An 8,541-nucleotide genomic window follows, 5' to 3' on the forward strand; every position below is an offset into this window, starting at 1 on the left:
TATCCATTAAGACAGTCCAGGAAAAAAAGAAAATTGTCATTATTTGAACTCTGATGTATTTCCACACAGATTTTAGGTAAGAGGAAAAAATCCACATAGCAGCATAACTGTGTCATGTGCACAAGTACACGTTATTTATCAGTGAAATGTGGGGCTGGCTATTGCTAATATCTTTTGGAATGAGCAAAATGCCTCAAGTTTCACATTAAGTGCAGTGGATTTTTGTCAGCACCTCATGACTCAGATATTACCAGATACTACCAAGCAAGTGATGACATTTATAAGAATAGCAGTCATGTACTCATAAACAGAGATTACAAATCAGTGTCCAAACTAGTTATCCCACATATCAGCTTGCAGGATGCGCTACAAATTAACCCTTTATGAAAATAAAATTAATAAAACAAACCAGCCTGTCCCTACTGGGATCAATATTCAAGATTCCTCATGCAGCAGCATCACAATAATTTTGAAAATTTGTAACCTTTATTGTGTTTTGGGATTGTCAACAACCATATGCTGACTTAATTATGTTCTTCAAAACCCTATGTTCTCCTGTCCAGAATGTTTAGGAACGCTGCTGTGTTTCCTACTTGCAACCTTCTTAGTGTCAAGATTATGCAAATAAATTTTAGGTTTTCTTTTTAAATTTCTGTGTTACACTAGTGTGCACACTGCCACGTGTTTCAGTACACATTGGCAATGGGAAGTGTTCATGTTTTATACTGCACTAGAAATTAGAAAGTCCAGAACAAAGCCCGGGGGCACACAGCTAGGGACAAAGATGGATACATAGGATGTTATCCCAGTCTTTGCCAAATGCTTGCAATAGCAATTTGAAGGGGTCCCCGAGGCCCAGACTCTCATTTCACTGGTCCTTCCTTTCTCTTCACTCAAAGTTCATGTGCAGAGTAGAATTACAAGGAAGTTTTAAACCTCTTAAGTGATCTGCAGAACAGCCAGCGGAGCTGGAATGCGGGAGATGTCTAAGCGGTTTGTGAACCTGGCTAAAGAGGAGGGCAGCAGTGTTTGTGAACAGCTCTCACCTGGAGTGCGGGTCGCATTCCTCACTACTCAGCCCCAATGCAGCTCGTAGGCTGCTACCTGGCAGATGTGTTCCCTTAGATCAAGTCTTTTGCTGCTTAAAATACTTGATTCAAATCCTGGCTCCACCTGGCTATTCAAATCAAAGGCTACAACTTTAAGGAAGGTATGTTCCGTTTATTTCGATTTTAACTGGCAAACAGGTGATCGTAAGTAAGTTATGGGATGGTGGGAAGAAAGTATCTCTAGTAATCTCTGTAACAATAGGCAAAGAAAGATGCCATTATCTGATTTAAATTGATTAAACTCTTCTCTAGATACATATCATGTCCAACTAAATAGCATCTCCTTTCTGCTCAGGACCCAAATGTGGCCTTTTGTTCCCTAATACAAGTAACAAAGTGCCATTTGCTATTACCATTTGCTCAATTCAGGTTCCCCACCAGCGTCAAATTTTCCTTTCTATTGAAAGGCAGCAAGTCCTTAGACATTTTTTTAAAAAAAAAAGGTTGAAAAGCACCCAACCCATGGTGATATTCATGTTGATCACAAATTAAACAGTGCATTCTAAAATGGAAATTAAATGTGAACTACCATTTACAAGGAGGATGTTCTGCAATAGAAGCTATTGCTGATCTGTAACAGCAGCAAATCAAGGGAAAATACTAACTTCAGCATTACTCATCCTGAGTAACTGTGTAACCTCTCTTTCACGCCTGTGCTACCAACCTTACACATGACAATCAACAAGTGCCACAAAGTTAGATAAGAAGAATTCCCAGGGCAGAAACTTAAGAAGGAGGAACAGGAATATGCAGTAAAAGTTTATACCACAAAACACAGCCTAACTTTCCCTCCAAATTCACATGGTTTTCATCTTTCAGTGAGAACCATTTTTGTAAAGACCAGTCAGTTCTGAAATAATTCCTCTCAGGAATAAGAAGCAGAACAAAGACCCTGACTGTGCCCTAAGGAATGGCTCTATGAATGGGAGGTATCCTCCAGATGATCTCCATCGCGATTTTTATTGCACAGTTGCGAAGCCCTCCTCAACATTCAGCTTTTTTCATACTTCCTCCTATTATTTCTAGTTACACTTTACTAAAACTGTACATACAACTGCAAAGCCTTAAAAGTTAAAACCTGTTTTCTGAGTCTCTTGACCCATAATATACTAAGTAATTAATAGCCATCTACTTAACCAGCTCCCTAGGAGAGAGGCTTTAATAAGTAGGAACCCCAGTTCCCATTTTACATCAGGCACATTGCCATCAACACTGGCTGGTACTCAGCGTGGTCATATGGATGATGACAGCATAATGGATCATGTGAGATTTCTTGGTTAAAACACTATTTATTCACTATGAAGCATTATAAAATAATCTCATCTTCAGGGAGATGGAAATTAACAGGTGAATGTTCTTTCCAGCCAGTGGAGAAACTGGAACACTGATGGAGGAGTTTTCACAAACCATCCCCACACCACTGCTCTCTTGAACTTCAACCTTCACTCTGCATCAACAGTAACCTCACTGTGAAATGCATTTTTTTTTTCTTCCAGCCTCTTTACTTAATGCATCCATGATGTATGCTACAAAATATATGCCAGAGTTTGCACAGTTGGCTTGTTTCATATTGCTGCAATTTATATACTAAAATAAAAGCACTGGTAGAAGAACCAATATAAATCTCCTACATACATTACTGAAACTCAAACACCTGCTTTATTGCATACAAGAGATAATGATCAGATGCAATCCCACATACATCAGCCATACAAGTAACTGATGAATTTATACCTGCAGTACATTAACTAAATGGAAACCTTAAGAGGGTAGGAAATTCCTTAACTTTCATCTTTCCTGGTCAGGCACTCTAGTGTTTAACTAGGCGAAGAGACAATGCCTTAGACACTTAGGCCACCAAATCTATAAGAATAATAAGGAAAAAATGTCCCACTAGATTCTCAGGACTAGATAACAGTCTAGATCCCCACCAAAGCATGACAGTGCATATGCTGGACACCCCAGATCCACTAAAAATATATGCATTATAAATTAAAAGAAGACACATTAGAGATTATACTGCGCTGTTCAGATGAATGGTGACAATCCAGGGTAGGTAAACACTGATACTTTGGGAGAGACAGACTTCTGGGACCAGGACCCACATGTTGGGCTGCTCAGGCAACACCACAGCACCCTGGAGAACTGCCAAGGGAGCTGCTCGCTGCTCTGCCGCAAACACACCCAGAGCACAGCCAAAGCTCCTGCGCTGTGTCTCCCCCTGCGCCAAGGGCTGAGCAGCCCCCAGGAGAAATTCAGCTAAGGCCAGGGGATAATCACAGGGCGAAAAGTTGAATTAACCAAAGAAAAAAAAAAATCCCCAGTAAGGCCCAGAGTTAGAGTTAGGAGAGACACTAGACCGATCCCTCCACAAGTCCTAAATGGAGTCAAACCGCCGCAAGGCCAGATGCAGCCAAACTGCCCTGCCAGGATCCAACAGAAATTTTTGTTTGAGTAAGGACTGAAGGATTTGGCCTCACAGCCTAGTTCTGCCTTTACTTGTAAATATACAACTCCCTTTAACTTCAATGGGAACTGCACAAAGACAGAACTGGACTGTAAATATTTATAATTCAAGTTACTTGGAGAAAAAAAGAACCCAGTATATTTTGTTCTCCGGTTCTAGGCAGCCAGAAACAAACCTGGAAACACAGCCATAAAACGTAACTCTAGATAACTGGGAAACAAAGACTGATACTTATGCAACATAAAACGCTAAGCAAGCGCTATGTGTTGTAGAGTATTTAGAAGCACTTGCATTTGCCATTAGCCCAGCAAATCCTTAACACTCAGAGAGTAGCTCTTTTAAAATGATTAATCTCAAAGCTGAACAGATTGTACAGAGATTAATAAAAATGAAGGTTTTACAGATGCGAATGTGTGATGAAAAACAGAGCAGCTTTTGAGAGTTGTATCAATCTAAGTGGTTATAAAAAAACTCATAAAAGATGACATTCTAATCTGAATATTTTAAAAAATAATCAAGCTGCAATTTCTCTCTCACACCATTTTTACTTTGTTAAACTGAAATTGTCTGTCTAATGTATAAAGCAGCTACAACTTAATCTGAAGAGTTAAGCTTTTTATTATTATTTCATAAACCAAAAAAGGGAAGCTTTAGGGCACACTGAGGAGAGTTAGAAAATTTCAGATGAAACATGAATACACATTGATTCATGAGATTCAGACTTGGAAGAATAAAAAAAGCCAGAAAGCAAGATTACATAAAACAGGCACCACATTAAGCTTCAATTTAATTGTGTTTCAATGCAGGAACAGGATTTTTAGGGTTTAGAAACAGAGCCAAAAATGAGGCAAAGTGAGGGTGTGGGCTAGTGCCGTTGATAACAGAACATAAAGGAAGAGAAGTAGAGTTAATTCCCTCTGCTAAAATATTTACTATCCTAGCACCCTGGGAAAAAATACGTATGGAGACAGCAAAAAGATTCTGATTAGTTACATAGAAGATCATGTTTCTGCCTGTTTTTTGTCTAATTCTATTATAGAGTGTGGAGTATAAAGCTGCATTTTAATCTGCACTTTCCAAGGCAAAGGAATATTTAAAAATGCGATTGCACGGATTACAGCCCTTCTGCCATCTTCAGTGAGAAAACCAGCTGGTGGATGAAAGGAAGGCACTGGATTTTCAGGGGACCCTAGTCTCTCCAACGTCAATATTCTTTGTTTGGTTTGTGGTTTTTTCACCATTGACCTCAGTGGAATCATGATCTCACCCAACGCTGCCCTTCACAATGAGACCCTCAGCTATCAGTGGGAAAGGGGAAATTCAGCAATAGAGACAGCAGGTCACTGTCCATTTCCAATTCATGTTGATTGCAGAACTGAACCCAAGTAGGAAATTTTGCACCTCCAAATTTAACTAATAATACAACCACAGCTAAACAGAAAAAACTTCACAGTTCACTCCTGGACAAAATAAGTTTCCACTGCCTTGTTTTAGATGCAGTTTTAATAGTGTCCCACAGAGATCAGGTCTAATTTTCCCTCCAGTGAGCCTGAGCAAACAGCAGTATATACAAATGTCCATGGAACGTGCTGACTCTAACACCTGAGTAAAACCAAAAGGGGGAAAAAAAATTGTCTGGTTGTGTACTCCATTTCAGGTACTGTTAGAAATACGGATCAAAACTTTTTACTCAAGCAGTTGAAGAGACAACTATGCGACATTTCTGTTAAGCCTTGCTGTTGGGTATACAGCCTACCATGCTGTATCATTGTACCACTGCTTGGTACAAATCATTTCCATGTCACTTTTATACAGGTCTCATCAAAATATCACAGAGGGGTTTTTTATAGGACTGCCTCTACAACACCACTATGAAGGGAAGCAGTATTTTCCACATCAGACAAATAAGAAAGCAATACAAAAATACTAAGGACAGAAACTGAGGGGAAAGGTGTCCACTAATGCGGGACATCCATTTTGAGATGTCTGGAACCCAGGTTCTCAGGGTAATGAGCAAAGGACCCACTGACTTTCCTGCAGCAGTATAAATCTGATCTCAGCTGCTCCAAACAAAATACCACAAAATGAAGAACAAACCACTAGGAAACAATCTGAAGAGATAAAATCCAGTCCCACAGTGATGTTCACTGCCTTAACTATGAGCTTTTCCTTTCAGATCCTTAAAGCTGACAGTCTGTGTGACAGCTCTTGCAGACAACAAGCCAGCCCTCCCTCTTGTCTACCCAAAGTTCAGAAGACAACAGAGAAGTCCCGAGACAAACAGGCAACACGTAAGGAACGTGCTAGCTCACAAGGCACCAAATGGGGACTGTTCTTCCCTCACACAACTTACAAGCACAACTTGAGCTCAATTTTTGGCATTCAGAACCCAAGTGAAAATCTACAACACAGACTGAAGTCACCTGGACTATATGGGAGCACTAGTGGGTTGTTTTCTTCTGCAGAGATAACTCCTTGCAGAAAGAAGCTTATTTGGGGCTGTCAGATTTCTTTTTGGTTTGCCAGTAAGTAGAAACATCTAGATTTCAACTTTTAGGACCTACTCCATGTTCTGGAGTAGTCTGGCTTCAGCCTTTTCTATCTGCTTCACCATTTACACCTCTCTGCCCTTCCCTTGCCATTCTATCACGTTGTTGTACATTGCTGGAAGACAACATCTCTGTTGACGTGTCTCTCTCCACCATTTAGCAATGGCTGGCCAGGCACTCTAAACCATGCCTTTCAATAACGCCCACCTCTGCTTCACACTCAGGCTATGCCTTCTGCAGTTCCCTAATCCTTGCAGCTACTGAAAGCACTCAAAGACTAAAACCCACCATCATGAAGAAACTTCTTGCCCTCAGATCCAGTATCTGATGTTAAAATATCCAGGGAGAAAAAGAAAAAAAATCAGGAAAAAAATCTTCTAAGGGCTTAAAGCCATGGAATGAAGCAGGCTCTGAGCGGATAAAAATCACTAGATAAGTTAGATGCCAGGTTTTCGCTTCTGATGACACATGAACAGGACTGTTCACAGGCTTGCAACTCAATGGGAACTATTTTCACAATGACTGAAAAGGAGACAGCTTTGGCTTGTCCTTGCCAAATTTCAAACTTTTAATCCGGACTGAAGAGATTCTGGAGCTCACTGTCATATGTAAACAGATAAACCACTAGATAACTAACACATTGAAGCTGCTAATCAACTCTACCCAAAATGCATGACAACAGCCTCATTTCAGTATATTAAACTTGTGCTGAACATGAACCCAGAAAGCAAGCTACTGAACTGGTCTATTGTGGACTGTAAAGTATGTGACCCATAAGTTTTATGTAATTGTAGAGTTCCCTAACTATTTGCAGAAGTTACTGGTAATGTTTTCTCCCTTGTTATAATGTGCAAAAGTCTTATCAAAGCCAGGAAGAAGTCAAAAGGGAGAACTCAAGGCAAGGAGCTAAACAAGGACTGTCATCGTTGGACAGAATCTAGAAGCTCCATATTTCAACAGAAAGATTGATTCCAAAATTCTTAAATTACAACTATAAGATTGAGAAAAGCATCTGAAATACTAAACGCCTGGGAATCACTTATGAACAGTTCATATATTTTAAAGATGTAAATCTTGGGAAGAATACCTTATGTTCATGGCAACTGCAATTGGAGGTACTGTGCATTGTAACTCTCAGCCAGAAAAGACAGATAACTATTTTGGCTCATATTACCAGTGATGAGGCTATGTCTAGCACTGATTTTCCACAGATTCTACAATCTTGGCCTATACCAAAACTTTCAGCTTTGTTTTACCATAGATCATTCATCTTGATTTCTTTCTCCCCCCCCTTTTCATGCATCCTAGGTCACATACTTTACACTGCTAACAGTCTGACTCCTGGACAAGTAAAAAGCCATTTATTTTGTTCAGTACTCCTTTAATATTTCTATTGTGTCTTTTTTTTTTTCACTGAGTTCCCCAAAGAATAACCTCTTCCTTGCTTTAATAACTTGGACCTCAGTCAAGGTTGATGTGTTTCTCCATTTTGCAGGATATTTTCTTCAGAAGAGACAAAACAGTGTCTAATATTGCAATGACTGATCTTTAAAGGGTACAGTTGAAAGAGGAAATCAAAAACACTTATGGAAAATAAAAGTAGGAAATAACCTTTAAAAAGAGAGGATTGGCAGCAAAAAGCTGTACACAACTGTAGGATTTGCAGATCTTCTTAACCAAGGGAGTTCCCTGACAGGTCTCTCTAGGCTCAGTTCTCTAGTTCATTCTGATATAGATAGTTTACTATGCTCCTATCTTCTCCCTCTAACCTTCAAACACCACTTATGAATGAGCTAGAAGCAGACCCGTAACATTTTTTCCCTTTCTGATGCTACAGCACTGGACACAAAGTCCATCTTGAACACGGTTTTCAGATTTATGGACAACTACATGAAAGCACAGACCTCTGTGGGCTTTCTAGATTTCTCTTGTTCTTCAGTTGAGACTCACTTGGACACTGAGAACATCTCAAAGCAGGTTGGCAACCTCTGGTGGGTGAGTTTCCCCAGCCAATTACCCACTCGGAGCAGAGCGGGCAATCTTTGGCTTTCTCTTGGCTAAGACCAAAAGGTGGCTCTTTTGCTCATGGTAGAGATCGTAGATGAAACAAGGTGAAGACGGAGTAGTGCACCAACCCAGCGGGCCTCGGTCCTACCTCATAGCATCATAGAATCACCTCATGCTCCTCTGGGCGTGTCAGAGGACAACGACGCCGGAGCAGGACTGCTGAATGCAGCGGGCACAGGAGCGGGATGACTGAAGGCACCGGGCACAGGAGCGGGACCACCGGAGCAGAGGCTGCCGAGTGTCCCGGCCCTGGCACCGAGAGCTTCGCGCCGCCTTGCCCCCTCCTGCTCCCCTTCCTGCCCAGCACCAGCACCCCTTCCTGGCCCGGGGGCCGGCTCCCGGCTGGGGG

The sequence above is a fragment of the Antrostomus carolinensis genome, unplaced genomic scaffold, assembly GCF_000700745.2.
Source record: "Antrostomus carolinensis isolate BGI_N321 unplaced genomic scaffold, ASM70074v2 scaffold35944, whole genome shotgun sequence".
Taxonomy (NCBI): Eukaryota; Metazoa; Chordata; class Aves; order Caprimulgiformes; family Caprimulgidae; genus Antrostomus; species Antrostomus carolinensis.